General features: G+C 44.4%; 1 protein-coding gene across 6 annotated transcripts in view; it reads right to left on the bottom strand.

Annotated features, from left to right (window-relative positions):
* SEPTIN7 (septin 7) overlaps positions 1-19462 on the bottom strand; it is a 508515-nt gene that overhangs the window by 263409 nt on the left and 225644 nt on the right. The window lies entirely within an intron of this gene.

Genomic DNA, 19462 nt, shown 5'->3' with positions numbered 1-19462 from the left:
TGATACAAGAGGATCTGTCCACCAACAAACAATGCTGTTTGGTGAACCAATGTTGACCATTAGACCACATTACGAAAAAGTGTGCAGTCTGCTTTCACGTTATCCGGGAGCATTCGTATTAGCTGAATAATCTTAGCTGGCCAACCCCCCAGCCAGATCGCAGGCACTGAGTGGATGACTCACTCCACTCAATGGCCCACCCAGTAGGGTACTCTCTTCTTACCTTTGTCTCTACAAGTTATGACGGATAGTATCTCAGGCAATTTAGTTTCTTCTGACCACATATCCATTCAGCACCTCAGTGCCTTGCCCTCCCTACCTTCTGCAAGCATTGAAGAACAACATGTGTATAGGAACTGTAAACAAATTACTTGTTTTTATAATATTACTCCATACAGCAGTCTTGCCTTTTCTAAGTGCCAAACATTATTTGTATATGTACATACACATTTACGCACACATACACGCACACACACACACACACACACACACATTGAAGGAAAGGCCCTGGATGTACATATATTATACATTGTTTTCATTGACTTTTGAGTAATCAGGATGCAACTGTTGATTTCACTCCTCTTTTAGTTCGATAGTTTTATTTTTGTAGCTGCAACCTATTTAGCCGTTTACTAAATTCGAGTTGAAAGGTTATTGACCAGGCTAGAGTACTCATGTAAAAAAAACACAGATTTGTTTTCAAGTATCGATGCACTGTAACTTAAAGCCTTGTGAGATAATTTTAACTCAATTTAGTTTCTATACTGCGATTTTAAATAACATATCTACACCATGAGAAATAAATCTTCCCAATAGCCTCAGGTTTACTGAAACTTGAGCATTACTTACAAACAAAACCTTAGGAAAAATAAAACATTTCGAAAAATACTTAGTTGCCCCCCCTGACACAAGCAAAATAAGTTATTCTGTTTTTACAGGAATTTAGCTGCATCTATACATGAAAATTATTGCATGCCACAGGGATTGGATTGCGTTCAGCGGAATGATACTGCTGCATCATGACTAAGCCAGTCTCCATCGGGTACAGATGTGAGGGACAAATATTAGAAACATGTCCCAAGTCTACTTGAGAACTTTGTTTTCGTTGGTAGATTGCAGGATCAGGAGTGCCCATAAATGGTCAAGCACAAAAAACACCAACATCTGGAAAGGATCCCAGAGAATAACTCACTGTAAACTAGTGTCAGTCACAGAAGAGAAGCAACTGTATCCGATCATCCGGCTCCGAAAGAATTCCCAGAGAGATCAGGGAAAATAAATTAGCGCAAGCACAGGAATGCTGAACTTTTCTTAACAAATCTTATCTAAATATTTGTTTTCCCATGCACCCGTGAGAGGAGGTCATATCAGTGCGTTTTCTTATTTTAGAAATAGTTTTCCGACGGGATTTGTTAATGGTACAAGATTAAAAAGAGGGCTGTGCTGCTAATTAACACATTAACAAGCATTTACAATGCAATGGTTTTGCCTTTGTTAAAGTTAGAGCTATTGGCATTGCTCTTGACATTATTTTTATTTATGTTTTTTTTAACATAAATAAATGGCATTGTCATTTACAATGCCAATAGCTTAATCTCTCGCAAATGCCACACACAAACACCCACAGAGAGCCCCCCCACACACACACACAGCGCCCCCCCACACATGCGTGCGTCAGGCCCGGCGGCGCACACGGGGGTGCATCGATCCGCTCCCAGTTCAAATTTAGCTCATAATCATGTTCCGCCGCAGCGCCCGGAGATAAGAGGGCGCGGGGAGAATGGATTCGCGTCCGCCGGGCCCGCGCTGTCGTCATCGGCCGTGTGAGGCGGGAGAGGACCGTGTGAGGCTGCAGGGCGGGCGGAGGGGGCACTGCAGCTCGCCGGGGCTGCGTGTGAGGTGCGTCTGAAGTTACCGCACGCAGCTCTACCTAACAGGCCCGGTTCCAGGAATTTTGATCTGGATGGGCCAATGGTTTGTTTGGGTGGGCCAATGTACGTCCAATTTTTGTCAATTGTAATCCCAAGTTTTACATCATATCTTCTTCCAAACCGGCATAAAGAGCATCTAGAGTGTTATTTTAGAGTAGCAGCTGAGGTCTATGCCCAACAGCTCAACTTGTATAATTTCCAGCAGGCTAGGCTTTTGCACCAGCACCAAGATTCCATGAAGATTGTAATAGCAGTTTCAGGTTAAGGAGGTAGCTGTTACCACACCTGCGCCTTGACATTTCGCACTAGGAAGACAGGCACTGAAAGCTTCATCCAGGCTTGATCCTGAAGCCTGCTTCCTGTTGGAAATTCGAGCCCATAATGAACTGAGCTATTATGTACCTTTTGCATGCTACCCTCAATCTCATCAGGGGGTGGCGTTACAGCAAGAGCTTCCAACTTTGGAACTGAACAAGCTAGGTTTGAGTCATGGTGTTGGCTCAAAATCCTGTGCAAATCTCAAATGCCTAAAATAAATGAATGTGACCTTGTATAATATAAATGGTGTTCATGTGAACGCTTCAATATCTCACACTATATAAAAATCTCAGAAAAACTGGGTGGTAAAAACAAATCAATAACATATGAAGGAGAGACAAATAGCCATTAAGCGGCTGATTTGTACAAAGTGAAAACATAAAACCTGGATAAATTGCAGCACCTCCACTTAAATTGTGTGAGCTTGGGCAAAAATTTTATTTCACCAAAACTCAATTTTTTTCACATTTGCACATAAAAGCACATTCAAATTCATGAATTAGAAAACTAACTATACAAAAGCTATTGCGTTTCATTTAATAGACTAATGTTGGTATATAATAATCAAGGCCACATACAGGGTCCACGTGAGAACTGTCTTGCCTGTTAGTTCACTAATAGCACTGTCACCAGTGTGAGGATGGGGCAGGAATGACTGACTCTAAGCTCATGTTTAAAAAACATCACTTTTAAAAAATGTGTCTTAGTGCAGCGCTATATTGTGACATACTTAAGTCAAAGAAATACAGTCTCATAACATTTTTAAAAAGTGTATCAGATTTTACGTGATGTTTGTTATATATTTTACAAAGCAAACATTTTCAGGGCTCGGATTGTGCATGGCTCTGAGAGCCAAGCCAGAGCCTGATCTCGGCTCTCCCTGTTCATTGGTTTCCTCGCACACCTCTAACCCCAACCCAATTTCAGTTTTAAAGACCATGAAACAACATTTCGACATTCTGACATCGAGATTGATGAAGCACTTACCAGGTGCCTTCTCCATGGCCTCTTCTTCCATGATTGGGTGGGCCAAAGGTCATGGTTGGGTGGGCCTGGCCCACCCGGCCCCCCTGCTAGAACCGGGCCTGCTACCTAAGCACACCGACCTCCCCGCACCGTATGATACCGCACACCGACCTCCACGCAGCGGTCTGAAGTTACAGCTCACCTCTCCGCACACCGCACCGGTCTGATGTTACCGCTCACCGACTTCCACGCACCGCAGGGGGGCTATGTGTGAACGTGCTGCGCCTGAAGTTACCGCACACCGACGTCAACTCACGGAAGGGGGGACTGTGCAGCCGGCCAAGGAGGTGCGTGCACAGACTGCGAGTGACGTTACCGCATACCGACCGCATCACACAGATCTGAAGTTACCGCACAGCGATCTGCATACTCCAGAGAGTGGCTGTGCTCCCTGCCAGAGCTGTGCTGTGTGTATGCAGCTGCAACTGATGTTACCGCACACCGACCACCACGCACCGGTCTGAAGTTGCCGCACCGTGCAAGGGAAGGGGACTGTGCATCTGGCCGGTGTTGACATCACCGCACACTGTCCTCCGCACACCGGTCTGAAGTTACCGCACACCGATCTCCATCCTCCAAGGGGCGCTGTGCACCATGCTAGGGCTGTGTGCATTCGGCTGCATCTGAAGTTCATGCACACCGGTCTCCATCCTCCAGGGGCGCTGTGAAGTGTGCACCCTGCCAGGGTTGTGTGCATACGGCTGCATCTGAAGTTATCGCACACCGGCCTCAAGGCTGAGGTCTGTAATTACCGCACCCCTCTCCAGACACCCGTCTGAAGATACCTCTCACAGACCTTGGCGTAGGGCAGGGCTGTGCCGCCGGCCAGGCCTGGGAGTGAGCGGCCTGCGTCCGAGGTTACCGCACGCTCCAACCCCCGCACCGGAGTGGCTGTGTCTGGACAGGTCTCCTCCAGCGGTTACTTTCACCTCGACCCCTGCAGAGGGCAGGAGGGATGCCCGCCCGCACCATGGACGTCGACGCCCGCACCCTGGTGGCCTGCGCCACGGACGCCGAAGTCTTCACTGTGCCCGAAGTTCAGGTAGGCTGGCGGGGCTGGGGCCTGGCACAGCCACTCACTGGCTGCACCTCACTCGGGGAGTGGCTGTAGTGACTTTATGCAGGGATCGGTGGCTGTCCTCTGGTCAGTGTGTCTCCCATGGTCTGTGCTGCAGGGGGTCCCAGGCTGTCTCGCGCCACGTGTGTGTGTGTGTCATTGAAGCTATGCTGGGCTCTGGCTCTTCTCCTGTCGGTGTGTCTACCATGTTCGAATCAGAGATACAGAGTGTCCCATGTCCAGGGCAAGTGTCTCACCAGGGCTCTTCGGCCATCCGTGGGTGACAACAGGAAAGCACGGTCACCAGCGGGAGGGGGGCGGGAACGGGGAGGGGAGACGCTGCGAGCAGGAGAGGGGGTGGGAACAACGGAGACCAGGGGGAGGGGAGTCTGCGGGGAGCGGGCCTGGCTGAGACAACAGGAAAGCACGGTCACCAGCGGGAGGGGGGCGGGAACGGGGACGGGAGCACAAATCGACTCACCTGCACCTTGCGACGGCAGCACTTCTCCGGTCTCCCTCTTCGGCATGGGAGACCGGCAACGTCCTCCGCATCTCCCGGGGTTCCCTCCAGGCCACGGGAGCCCCGCGGGCGCCGCCATACTGCTTGCCGTCTTCCTTCTTCCCCCGGGCTGCGGGGGGCGGGCACTTCCGGCCGGCCGCGCTAGGATTGGCCGGCCGGCCAGTCACGGGGCAGGAGAGACGCAGAAGTGCCGGCAATGCCGGACCAGACACGGGGGCGTTCCCGGCGTCGCGTGACGTCGGCAAAAGCCAAAGAATCTCGGGAACGCCCCCGTGTCTGGTCCGGCATTGACGGACAGGCCCCTCGTCCAATGGCAAGGCTCCATTTACGGAGCCAGCCAATCAATGACGAGGGCCGAACCAAAGCCACACTACTGTTCTCATCAGGTTTTCGCCTGCGCGAAAAAGCTGCGCAGAAAGTGCAGCTTTCGCCAGGCAAAACCTAAAAACTGCACAGAGCGACTAAACCGGGGCAGCTTCCAAAATACACAACGTGAGTAGAGAAACCCAAATCAATGGAAACCTTCAAGCCACTGAAAGCTTAATCAACTGAAACCCTTAATCAACTCAAACACTAAACGTCCAAGTAAAGTGTGCAGACTGTAAAGCCACGTTTGAAATCGACTTTGCTGCAATACCCTAAACCTGTGGTCTATTCTGCATTACCATCATTACAAAGGTTCAACCAATGGGAACCTTAGTGGACATTTAACATGTCCACAAGGGCAGAAACAAGTAGATAAAGGCAGGTCAGTCCCCTCAATAGAGTTACGCAGATTGACGTCTGCAGAGCTTTTGCAAAATTCAAAATTACCAAATATCATTGTCCCATCCACAGAACTTTTCCAACCCTTATTCAATACACTTCACTGTTTTAAATTCTTAATCCAGTGTTGCAGTTGGCTGCACCACGACTACAACCCCAGAAAGAACTTTTACATGAAAGCTCCCAAAAATAAATTAATATGTAAATATATATGTGTATATATGATCAACAATGTGGTCGTGTAGAAAATTGCCCTGCTCTCCAGCTGGTGCAGTGCAGAGACCGACCATCTTCCCCAAAGTTATTCACAACAAACAGAAATGCAGTACTCCGTGGCCTGTATTATCAAAAAATCATTAATCCGATTAAGACAATTGTATCAACGCGTATCGACCTTGCCGGTCTTTCTCACAGTTGGTGAATCCTTTGTTAATTTTTACTTATGTACAAACAGCCCGTCCTATCCATTAGGAGGCGTTGTAGGATATGTAGTCATGCAATTAAAGTTCAAACAAAAATACAGTATGAGCATTTTTAGTCAATTGCCACAAAAACCTTCACGATCACTCAATTGATGCAGGTCTTGGAATAGTACCATCATCATATCCTGTCATGATAGTTACCCAAAGTCGTTGCAAACAATCAATTATAGTCCCCTCAGACCGCCTGAGATGGTGAAAATAGTCATTGTCAAGATCACTGGTTACCATTAATTGCTGTCAAATATATAACAATCAGTGAAAAGTACAGCACTTTTGCTTCCTAGCCGAATCCCAGTGATTTCCTGTTCCATTTCATCAAGGAGTGATTATGTTACAAGCTGATAACAGTATCTTTCAGATATCGTACCTAGTTAACAAAGTGCTCTCCAACTTATTATCGGTTATTTAAGTATAGTACTGTTTAATTTCTCAGCAGGTCTAATGCTGAAATGGTAGTCAAATTAGTCAGCAAGATTTTGATTAGTTACTCAGCAGTGTAACATTCATTACTGGATTCTGCATCATAATAATCCGTTTTATATAATACAAGCTCTATCTAGACTGAAATAATACCATTATTACTCATTAATGTCCACTTTTCAATCCTTGGACCTTAAGAACAGTTTTCACATTGTCACAATTTTCATTATAGGTGTACATAAAGTTCCTCTTCATTGTTCAATCCAAATGCGGTCTTAAATTTCTAATCTAATGCTACATTTGGATTGTAGTCTGAGCACAGCGCAAGTCTGATTTCCTCCAAGTTCATGGTTTGGTATCATATCTATACCATTCTACCTCAGTGTATGCCAGTCATTGTCATGACATTGAATCTGATGTTTTGCAATTGCAAATGTCAGTCTTTGTTTTTGACTGCTCTGATGTGTTCCAATGTCCTCTTTTAGAGCCCACACGTGGTGCTTCCCATGTATTTGAGGCCACAAGCACATTCAATTACATAAACTAAACAAGCACTGACGTTGCCAATAGGTGTTGCATTTGGAAAGTTGGAGCTATTGGTTTTGTAAATGACATTTTATATTTATATATCGTTATTGGCATTGTCAGTAACAATATATAAATATAAAATGTCATTTACAAAACCAATAGCTCCAACTTTCCAAATGCGAAACCTATTGGCAACGCCAGTGCTTGTTTATTATTCTTATTTTCTTTTAATCTTTTGCAAAGGTTTTAATTAACTGAAAGAAATAAACACTTCATACCATGCAATGTCCATTTTGTCCAGTCTTAAGTGTTTGGTTAGAGGAGGGAATGTGTTTTTTTCCAGCACAATGACAGAGGGGGATGGCCATAGGGAAGGAGTTAACATCCACATAGTTGAAATTAGCTTCAAAGCATTTCTGATGTACTCTCACTTTAAGAATGGAAGCATCTCACACAGAAACAACATAAAAATGTGAAAAAAGATCTAAACCAGTCCGAGATAATAGGAAAAAAACAATAACGCCACACGTGTGGATCTTTCAAGGTTTATGTGAAAGGGTAAGCAAGCTTTCTTCAAATTGAAATTAGAAATGTGCTTGCCATTACTTCCCAATGTGCTTTGTGTGTCTTCCCTGTGCTATCAATTTCCCTGTAGCTTTGTCCGTGACATCTACTGTGGCAAAGGCGAGGCTTCTTCCTTGCTTCCAAATCTGAGCAGTGATCAACACAGAGTCTCCAATTTTAGCTGCATTCATGTACGTAATGTTCATATCCACACTGAGCCCTGGAATTCCTTTTTCAATGAACGCAAGCGCTGCGGTTGAAACAACATCTATTAGAGTGGCTGTCATACCACCATGCATCCTTCACGCTGTGCCGGTGTGTGTGCACTTTCGAAAGTGAATTACAGTGACAAGCAACCACTCGAGATAAGATAACACCAGCAAGAATGCAGCCAGGCCTCATTGATGGATGTCAGACGTCGCTCTATAGCTGCCTTCTGCTCGTGGGAGTTAATGCCTGTGTGCGAAAGCGCGATGCGCTTGGAGAGTATGCTGGCAAATGGCCGGAGGGAAGCCGGATGGGGGCGGGAGAGCCTGGTGGCGGGGTGGGAATGCGAGCGAGGGGAGGAGAAGTGTGGCAGGCGGATTAGGGAGATGCGCGGAGGGAAGACGGATGGGGGCGGGAGAGCCTGGTGGGGGGCGGGAATGCGAGCGAGGGGAGGAGAAGTGTGGCAGGCGGATTAGGGAGATGCGCGTGCTTGTGTGGTCACGTGACCCGCTTTTGTGGTCACGTGACTCACAAGCACTGTGGAAAAACCGCAGTGATTTGACGAGTCGATAGAGCACTTGAATTTTCGCCTATTACATTCGCAAGCGAATGATAATAGGCGAAACCTAAAACTGTGTGCTGCAAGTAATTTTGTGTTTGATTTTTATCGCTGGGTTCTCTCTTTCCATCCAAGACTGTTTTCATACGGACTCCAATTTTGCAAGCTTTGCAACTGTTAGGCAACCCAAGTTGTAATTCGTTAACCACTTTTGTTTTCATCTGAATCGGTCAAGATTAAGTGCTAATCTTTTTTAAAAATATGGCTGATCTTGGAACTTTCTTTACTGTAGTCCTGACACATATTGACAAGTTAAAAATACAAAGACATCCTGGTAAACAAGAGAATCTGACCATAAAACAACGCAAAGCACTTGAAACCTAAATGGATAATGATTTGATCATCCTCAAACCAGCTGATAACAGGGGCAATATTGTTCTCCTAAATTAATATGATTATGTGAAAGAAGCAGGGAGTCAAACTCCTAAATAAGATAAACTATAAAAATTGGCAAACTATCTGATCACTCAGATGACAGCTACTTTTAATGATATTTGAAATAGTGGCATTTATCAAGAATGAATACCCTTGGATGCCTACAATATATTTCTTACCAAAGATTCATAATGCGGTTAAATCCACCAGGCAGGCCTATAGTATCGGCCTGTGACTCTTTGTATGATAAAGTTTATGTTAATGTAGATTACTATCTGGCTCCTTTTGTAAAAACACTAAGTTGAAAGGGAAATGTATTTACGATGTGATAGAGGTATGGCTAAAACGAAAACAAGGAGAGGTATAAGCTTGAGAGGAGCTGGCCTGGAAGCTAAAGGCACCCCTGGAGCGGGTGGGTCTACCCAGCTTGGAAAGAGGAGGAGGTTGAATAAGAAATTGTGTACCACTCCCTTCATGCTTAGGGCTGGATTGGATGGCGAGATAGATGCGTGTGATTAGGGTCCTCTAGTTCACCAAGCCCTAAAGCAGCCCCCTGTACTTAATCTCCGACTGCGTGTCATAAGTGGCCTATCAAGAACAACTGGAGAGGTAACAAAGCAAAGGGGAAAATAAAATTATAGCACTCGAAACAGGGTGCAGGAAAGGAGAAGATTTTGATGGAGAGAGTATCCGTGAGTGCCTTGGGGCTGTTTTCAAATGGTTCCAGCTTAACAGCCTCAAGTGCAACTCAGATAAATCTGAGGTACTCTGCTTCGGCTGTCCATTTGACCCAGATTGGCATGAATGGTGGCCTGCTAATATGTTTCCTCCAGCGCGCTCGTCCCAGCTAGCAAAGAATTTGGGAATTAAGATTGATAATGGGCTGACGTGAAGATCTCAGATCCTTGCTCTCACGGGAACCTGTTTTGGCCTCCTCAGAATGCTCCGGAAGTTTCTCCCTCTGCTCTCAGAAGATCATAGGAAGACTACGGTGCAGGCCTTAATTGGTTCAAGATTAGACTATTCCAACGTACTACATCTTGGCCTGCCGTAGTATCTCCTGCAACGTCTGCAGGTGGTCCAGAACACGGCCACGAGGGCCATTTTTGGCCTTCACAGGTGAGCCAGAATCTCTGGCCTTTTGCAGTCACTCCACTGGCTGCCTATCCGGAAGCGGATAGTGTTTAAGGCCTTGACCTTGGCTCACAAGGCTCTTTATGCCTCGGGAGCTAAATATCTCCAAAGGAGGCTTGCCTTTTACCATCTGGCCCGATCTCGGAAATCTGAATCATTGTTCCTTGCTGTGGTTCCTGGAGCAAAAAAGGTCCGCATTGGAGGGCGCTCTTTTAGGTTGCGGGCACCACAGCTTTGGAATACTTTGCCCGTGGCATTGCGCAGCACATCTAATTTACTGACTTTTAGGAAGAGCCTCAAAACATGGCTCTTTGCCCTTTAGTGTGCTCTTTTTTCTTTTGCTGGGTCTGTTTTTATTCCTACTGCTCTGTTTTTGTTTCACTGTGTTGTGTTTGTCTGTTTCTGGCTGTCAATAAAAGCGCCGGGACACTCTATCGGAGTAGCCGTGCGCTATAAAAGACTAAATTAACATAACATTACATAACATGAACAAGCATTGGCATAGCCAATAGGTCCCGCCTTTGGGACCTTATAAGTGTTTAGCCATGCAACAGTTGATGTTGTTGCACCAAGGATTTTGTACTCCATAACTAATTACTTATAAGGTCCCAAAGGTGAGACCTATTGGCTATGCCAATGCTTGTTGTGTGGGATGGGCTTATTTTTTACCCTCAGAAAATTAGACAGGAGAGGAAGAAGGTGGAGAGATAGGAAGACAGGTGGAATGTTGGGATGAAAAATAATTTACACGAATGCCAATAAAAGGATAAATAACAGGAAAAACAAGACCATTTTGGTATTTGACAACCTTGCATTCGGCAGTGCAGACGGTGGATTCCTTAAAAATATCTGGGGCTCTGCACTTTTCACAGCGTGCCAGAAATGTTCAATATCAAAATCATTACATACAAACGGAAAGCCACCAGCAAATATGTATATCAACAAAGTACAAGTTAAAAACTGCTTTCTAGTTGTACAATACCCCTAGGGTCTATGTAAATAAAAACACAGGAAGATATGCGTTATTGCAGTCCCATTTGTACGCTGCCAACGTTGCACCCCGGCTCGCGCTCTTTTGTCTGCTCAGGTGCAATGGTGGATCAGTTTGTGGGCAGGTGGAAACAAATGTGTAGAAATCTGCCATTGTGTCAAAATATATTATTTTTATGAGGGGTTTTATACCAAACATCTGCAGTATTTATGCTCTTGGATAGCTGTTATTATGACCAATGTTAAGAAGCTTTATTTCCTAACCTAAGCAAATAGAAGGCTAGACGCGCGACCACCACTCTGTCGCAAGTCTCAGCTGCGAGCGTTTATTCCACTGAGCACTCCTGCAGGCCATGACGTATACCTTTACACACACGTGTGGGCACACGTTCACAGCCTGGCAGTATGTGCGCTTTAAATCAAACACTGAGTGCTACGTTGGACTTGTTTCTATTGCTGTTTCACGGATCACCCTCTGAAACGCCACTTGTAACATCTGGATCATTTTAGAGCGCTTCCAATGAGTCTCCCAGACAAATAACTATTTAAGAATACCCGTAGCGCTTAGAAGCCGGCTAGATGTTTTGTGCTCTGGCCGCTTCATTAAGTAGCCTCCTCGTGTGACACAGAGTTGTTGGCCAGCTGGCAGCCCTAGGCCCGGAGGGTCCGAACCCGCCAGAGAGGAAGACTGGTGGGTCTGCGCCTGGAACCCCGAAAAAGATGCAGTCTGCACCTCTTACATGGCCAGCATAGTTTTTAACCGCTGTGCATGTCATAAAACACGGAGTATTAAAATGTCCTTTAAAATAAAAATCAAACATTAAAATTGTGTGCAGATGTTCAATAAAAAAAAAAACATGGTCGGACTCTAACATAAAACCCAGGCAACAATGTACAAATGGCCCCCATTCACCAATCAGATAGCTAATTAGTAGCCCATTATTGGAATCCTGGCATTCTTGACCTTCCAAGCACAAATTAGGGTCCGTCTGTATGGCCTTTGGGGCAGGGCAGCGCCGCAAGCCACCTTACTGCGCGTTTTGCGAGATTGCCTGAATATAAGAGACACCACCTGTAAATACCATACCTCCAAGCTACAAACCAGACCCACAGGCATCCCAAAAAAGCTCACACACTGATCTGTCAGACCATCCCTTTTGGCAGTGCCAGATTGCCACTTAGGCCAGCCGGCCTCTGAAAAACGGTGTCTGAGTGTTTTCTCCAGTACAAACTCAAAACACTTAATTGGAAGAAAATAAACCCCTCGGTTGCCTGCACAAAAATAATCAAACTTTACTTCATTAAAGCCATTTTTTTAAAAAGTGAATAGCCAGCCCCATTGTGAATCCTCGTGACCCCCATACTGCCACACACCTACACAAACACATCGTCTTTGGAAACAAGAGATTGATTTTATAAACAAGTTCGTAGCGCCCAGCACCAACTGCCTTGTCTCAGGGTGCGCACAGATAACGCGCTCTTGAAATTCCATAGAACGCTAGGTACCCTCTTCGCGAGCTCGCAAGGATGAAAGGCTGAACCAGGTCTGACAAGATTATCGAGATGGTGCAAAAATAAAAATAAAAATACATCGATATCTGACTGAGGTTGTGTGAGGTGTAAACAATAAACTCTATTTGAGTCTGCAACATGTTCTAAGAATTTAAACTATTAAATTCCAATATGGATTTTGGGTTTAGATTGCAATATCCCTTTGCTTTCCTTTAAGCTGAAGCAATGTCTCTTCCCACTCAATAGTATTATTCCAGAGTACAGCCATCATCTAGTTTCGTTCATTCACTTAAGTCTGCATAAGATGCGCCTTCTCCACGTAAAAGCCATGCACTCTGTGTTAATTAAAAAAATTGCAGAATGAGAGGTGGAGTCTTGGTGATTTTCAAGCTCGCCGCTGACATCTGCTGTAATCTGCACGGCACACGTTCGAATCCTAGTAGGCTCAAAGCCTCCTGTCCTTCTACGGTCGATGTGTGCAGTAATATTGCACTTTTTTAACTGTAAAATCTTACTATTTGCAGCACCTACAATCTAAGGGCGACTTAAAGCGCTATATGAACAAGCATTGGTGGCCGCGATATGAAATAAATTAAAAAGCGCGAGTGGTGACGCGCGTGGTGTGCACGCGTGTCACCGCAAGTGCTACCTTGCCGGAGATCAGTATGCTATAACGCGCATGCGCTCGCTCTTGTGCGTGTTCTAGCAAGCTGATCGCCGGCAAAGTAGCATTTCTCAGAGGCCTACTAAATGTCTCGGCCGAGACCAGCATGCGCTGGATCAGGCCGAGACCTAAAAAAGGCGAGCATTCAGATTGTGCTAAGAATCACAGCAACAGGTAAACTGTAATCTAGGTCTACTAAAAGGCAGAGGAAAACAGGGAAGGTATTCATAAAAGATGAGGTGCACTCAGATGTCAATAATCAAAGACACTACATGACTGTACAATTGTTACTGTCCTGGCTCATTCAGCACCACTTCTAGAAAATGAAACATCTGCAACTGCCCTATAATCTGTTGCATCCTGCAGAAACCCTTAGATGCTCACTGGCATGCCCTACTTGCTCTACCCGGTGCAGGTGAACAGACTTTACGCGTGTGCAGCGTGTGACGTAGGTGTGACTATGAGAGTACAGGCTAGGTAGATAGGGGGCTCATGACCTAGGGCAGGAGGGATCGCTGCAACTCTTTAGTGTTTGAGAGAATGTTGAACTTTTGCTGTCTATGCTTTAGCCCTTCTGTGAATGAGAAAAACTTGTACTGTTGCAAGCTGCTGTACAAAATAGAAAACAACTGCCTGTTGTGTATTGGAGTGAAATGAAGAGACGCAGAGGTAGGGTTGAAACTGAGAATGAAAGAAAAATGTAATTGCATAAAAACCACAAAAAAAAGGAAACACTTAATTGTTGAAGCAATACTTAAATTAGTATTCACAACAGAAGGAAACTTATAAGGCTTACAAATTAACTAAGAACAAATGCTTCGATGGGAAGAGGTGACTGGTGGCTTAATTGCATAATAAAGGAGTGTTTATTTTATCATCAAACACTAAATAAAAATAGATTCAAAATAAGAAATTCACAAGTAAGCAATATAATAGACCTCATCGATGCACTCTAGTTTAATAGATATCATAACGAACAAGTGTAATGGAAGAATTAGGATACAGGGTAATGGTTAAAGATGTGATGCAGCCAAGAACATTAAAGAAGTATTGACAGATGCAAAGTGCACCACTAACAACAATGCTTAATTGTTCAGTACAAAAGAGAATCCGGGAGAGCTGCAGAAAGATGGAAGTGGTCCCCACTCAATAACAGTGATAGTCGGGCAGACATTGGAAATGGCGGGCCGGTCAGCATGCCTTGAATGGTGGAGAAATATATATAAAAATCAATCAATACATTTGAAGGAGATATTAGTGGAACATCTTGCAAAGAGCGGGAACCGGTCCATTGCTAAAATGAAGACATAAAAAATTAAGAAAAAAAACAAGGATTACATCTATCTCAATGCCTTGGAACTTTACTGAAGACAAAATCCCTGGGAATGTCATTTGCTACTTTCAATGAATGCTTCCACAATCTGTATTGATGTTTCTTAGTCGCTGGGAAACCCTTTGTGGGTATCTGTGCGCATTATAAGTGCAAAAAATAAATAAATAAATAAATAAGACGGTTTAAAGAGAAGGCGGCCTACCAGAGAAATCTACTTTGGGAAGAGCAAAGATCAAGTCATGAAGATGTCTTGTAAAAAAGTTTAATAAACTGAGTGCCCAGCTGAAAAACCAGGTAGGAACTGCCTAGCCAATGTTTACCAAAACCTATGTTATACATATTTATAAGGCTTGCATTCTACCAACATGCAGCAAGCTTGGTGAGATGTGCATTAACCACGGGATGAATTTTCAGTTTTGTGATGAAGAAAAACAACTGACGTTTAACAAACAACGTGCATCTGCATTAGGATACCTGCTGCTGGTGGTGTATACATTGAAGGAGGTTTGGGGGAGACAAAACTCATCCTCGCTGGAGCAGTTTTTGAAGAAAGCTAGAAAGTGAATGACTAGAAGGGAGTAAAATACACCACCGCCCCTCCCCCATATTTCGGTGCACGATTTGACAACCAATATATATTATGGATGGGCACACAGTGCTATGCTCAAAGGAAGCACTCTGGAACTGGTTTGGAAGCACTCAATATTACCCATTATTAAAAGGATTGAACTGGTTTGGAAGCACTCAATATTACCCATTATTAAAGGGATTGAACTGGTTTGGAAGCACTCAATATTACCCATCATTAAAATGATGTATCTCATGTTTACCAATGCCTTGCAGAAAATTAAATCCTTGGGGGGAAAACCATGTCAGTATCAGTTCACTGAATGCTTGGTGGGCAATACACAGAATGGAGGGTAATTATCAAGGAACTCTGATAAGCTAAAGACGACTCAACAAACCCTTCTACAGATCTGCCTGGAGCCACAACCAAGAGCACTGAAGAGATCTGATTTTTTAAAGCACTAACACCCAAGTGAATCCCACCCAAAGCTATTGCTCATTGCACTCCTACTCCTCTTGAACCACCCTTCGGTTAGTTGCTGAAATAGACTCATGATTATCATACGCCTTACTTCTCGGTTACTAGTGTTGCCGAATACCACTTGCAGTAACCAATCACCCTCTACAGTTTTGTAATTCATCCATTACTTGAAAGAACACCGAACCCTATGTTCTATTACCAAACTCTACCTTGTCTTTTCCTCTCAAATGTTTTTTATTTACATTAAAATATACAGCTTGTATTACCTCACGGGTTTCTCGCTCGGTTTTGATCTTGAGTGAATCCAGTGACATCATTTCTATCCCTCTCTCATTGTGTTCCTGGGTTTAAGTTGAAAGGTTATATTTTAGTAAATGTAGGGGGGAAAGAAGTATGGCAGTGCAATGGCGGCCTCGCGGGGCAGCACCAGCAGCTGGACTTGTTCAAGGCAGGTCGATCACAATGGTGATGCGCATGTTCCATCCAAGTCACTATAAACTCATGCCAGGAGGAGGGGCGCCATATTGTTTTTCTTTTGCATCTCATCAGGCATACACAGATGCTGCTGCTCACAATGGTCAGGTAAATAACTCTTTTACATGCCTATTTTTCATTGAGTGTTAATATTTGCCCATTATCAGGGATATGGCCTTATTTGCATTTGAAAAGGTATTGCTGCCCTCTTACCCATTGGGCTGATTAACCCGTGACTGTCTACCAGAAAGGCAGACAATTAGGAGCAGTATTCTATTTTGAGTCTGCCAAGTGGCACAATGACATGATACCATCAGCCAATCTTGGCTTTTCATCCAACAGGATGTTGCACTGTAGGGCTCGTCGTTTAGTGTTTGCAAATGTTCGTTGCGGCCTCAAAATCACATCATGCAAAGTACTCTTGGCTAAAATGCCAGAATTTGCAGGTGATGTTATACATGACATGAAGTCACTTTTCAGCTAAACTTAAAGTGCTTACAAAGACGTCTAGTAAACCACATAAACTGCTTGTTTAGCATGCAAGACGCATCCAAAAGTATATATACTTCTTTGACTACAGTCTTTAGTTATGGATTCCCTAGTTTGGATGAAGTTAAGTCCCCTAAGTCGACATTCCTTTGTTACACTGTCAAACCTATTTTTGCAAAAAAGTTATGAAAGTGTGAACTGGGCTTGGAAAGCTGTGCTAGTCTCAGGTTTCCAAGCTTACTACTGGCATTCAAACCCCTCAAAATGTAATGGGAAGAATACTTGAAAATTAGTATAACCACCGGCAATCGCTCTTGGTGACACTCCAAACTACTTCTTTTGCCCTTTGTGCAACAGTAGCCAAAGGATCGGATTCAGGGTTTGGCAAATGGAGTAAAGGTAGACAGGGTGGGGGAGGACTTTACGTATGGCTCCCTGCCTTTACTCTACCTGCCAAATTTAGAGATGTCTGCTAGCCCTACAGGCATTTGTACACATGGACGGGAACCAATGGCATGGCAGTTCCTGTCAATGTAGGAAAAGTTTGACAGGTGCCTCGGTCAACCATTACTGCCGACCATCAAACTTTTCCGAAGTTTATTTTATTTTTTCACAGACTCACTCCCAAAGCAGGAATTTGTTTTTTCAAGATATACAAAGAAGCAATCCCATCCAAACTAAAATCGGGCAGACATTTGAATAGATTATTTCTGATGCCCGCTACTCCGTTGGGCCAACAGAGGTAGTTTTACTCAGATGGAGGTCATTTTACTTCATTAACCTAAAACTTGCAGACAACCAACACAAAATCAGGTGAGCAGCCCTCGACTTTGACAGACAGTCTACCCCATCGCAATGCAGTATATGTCCGCTAAACTCTATAGCAACCCAGAGGCCCACCTAATCAAATCAGCACAGAGCCTGGCCCCTCATGCTAACAGTCCATCCCAAACCTTATCAAAATCAACTTGGACGGGCCCGAACTAAATAGCTGTCTGATACTGCAGTGCCTGGCACCACAAGTGTTTGTTAGAAGAACCCTCACACACTAACCTAGTTGGTGTCATGCTTCATCATCGGGTTCCCAGCTGAGTAGCAGAGTGCGACACCCGGTTACAGTGGAGCGTTTTTTTTCTTTATTGTGAATGTGATGAAGTGGTGTGGGATAAAAATACCTTCAAGGATTCTTACTGATAATTATTTATTTCCAGCGACCCAAGGTATGTTTAAAAGCAAGATGAGGATAATTCGTAAGACTAGTGTTTGGATCTTAATTATCCTTGGTCTACATGTTTCAGCCTTATATGAACAATTGTAAGGCTTTCTTCAGGACCTAACAAGTGTGCAAATGGTGATTAAAAAGTGAAAAAATGAGTGGAAAACATTACACCACCTGTTTTTGCATTTTAGCACACATGCTAAGGTGTGCTGTGCATGCTGTGGACTAACCGTTTTTTGGGTCCACTGCTAGAACGTACTTGAGTCGTGAGATTTCCACAACTAATCTAGTCCCCGGAGGGGCGAGCCCCTATTGTCACACTTTCGTCAAGGTGCTTGCCCGCTTGTACACCTACTTTGTTCTCCTCTGGAACAGGATGGATCTTCTAACAAACTCTTGTGGTGCCATGCACTGCAGTATCAGACAGCTATTTTGCTTGGGTCCGTCCAAGTTGCTTTCGATAATATTACCTAGGGATAGAACGGTCCCACACAACAGTCCTTGCTCTCTCTTTTGTTTTTCCCATCCCAAACCTAAGTCATCTCACCCAATCACCTGAGGTCCGCTGCATTTTTAGTTTCAGATTGACACCACACAAATCTCACTTATTAAGCGTTGGCTTATATGATTTCTCATCAGAATCCTGAAGGTCTTGCTGCTGTCACTCAAGAGACTGCTGTTTGTGGCGATTCTTTGTTTTTCAGGTATTGAGAAGTTGCCGTTACCTAGTAGGCAAATGATATTTGGAGCGGCTTAGCGAAAGCCTATGTAAACTATGCTCTAGATAGACACATAAGTGCTATCACATTTAAAAAACCTTTTGAATAAGGGCCTGAAACGCTATGCAGTTACTGCCTTGGTGGGACCATTGTTCAAAATGTCGAGGGCCACAGTGTTGTGATGCTTTTTACATCAAAGCAGCGTTAGTCCATTTTAAAATGCGGGAGAAAGGGACTAATGACAAGTCATTACATGGCCCAGAACATGCACTATTCTCTTTGTCTATATACCAACCACTTGGCAGTCCATGAGTTCCTACAGAAATATAAATGTGTTATTCTGCAGCGCATTTATAGGGCGAAATCAGCCGGCACGACGCAGGTGTAGGAAACGCCACGCCCTAGGGGGAACATTGGCGCCTTTTGAGCTGAAATTGAGTTTGGCTATTAAAGCTTTCCAGGGATTCCCACAGGTCCCGTTTGGCGGCAACACCTGTCGGAGCAAAAGGCAGCAGGGCCAAGAGGTTTCCCACTGCTTTTGTTTCAAAGCAGAGGGTAAAAAAATCTCGGTCACACTGCTGTAGCCTGCGTTGGCACATGGAGCCCACATAACAATGCAATCTTTCAAAATGTCATATAGGAATCTGTCTAGAAAAGATTAAATGTCCCTTTGTATTGAGTCCAGATATCCTAACACAAGGGGTCAACTTACTTTGTTAAAAATGTTCTTAATGCTGGATCGGACCATAAACTGTCCACGGATCCGTTATTATAGAAAATATTTGTAAACTATTCTGAATTGACCTTAACTCACACTGGAAAGCTGGATAAAAATCCAAGGGCTGAAAATATTGACAGTGCAGTCGGCCTTGAGCACACGATGTACATTAGGTACCAACTTTAAATACACATGTAGCAGCACCAAACAAATCCAGTTCCACGATACTTCTCAGATATGAAACACGACGAATTTACACCAGCTCCACAAACACCAATTCACCTCTCCTTAAAACACACCTCACCACGACAACCCAAACAGCCTGGCACCCGCTCTCCCGTCCATGCACA

This window comes from Lissotriton vulgaris, chromosome 4_1, assembly GCF_964263255.1.
Source record: "Lissotriton vulgaris chromosome 4_1, aLisVul1.2, whole genome shotgun sequence".
NCBI classification, from domain to species: Eukaryota; Metazoa; Chordata; class Amphibia; order Caudata; family Salamandridae; genus Lissotriton; species Lissotriton vulgaris.
This window is presented reverse-complemented; position numbering and strand designations above follow the sequence as displayed.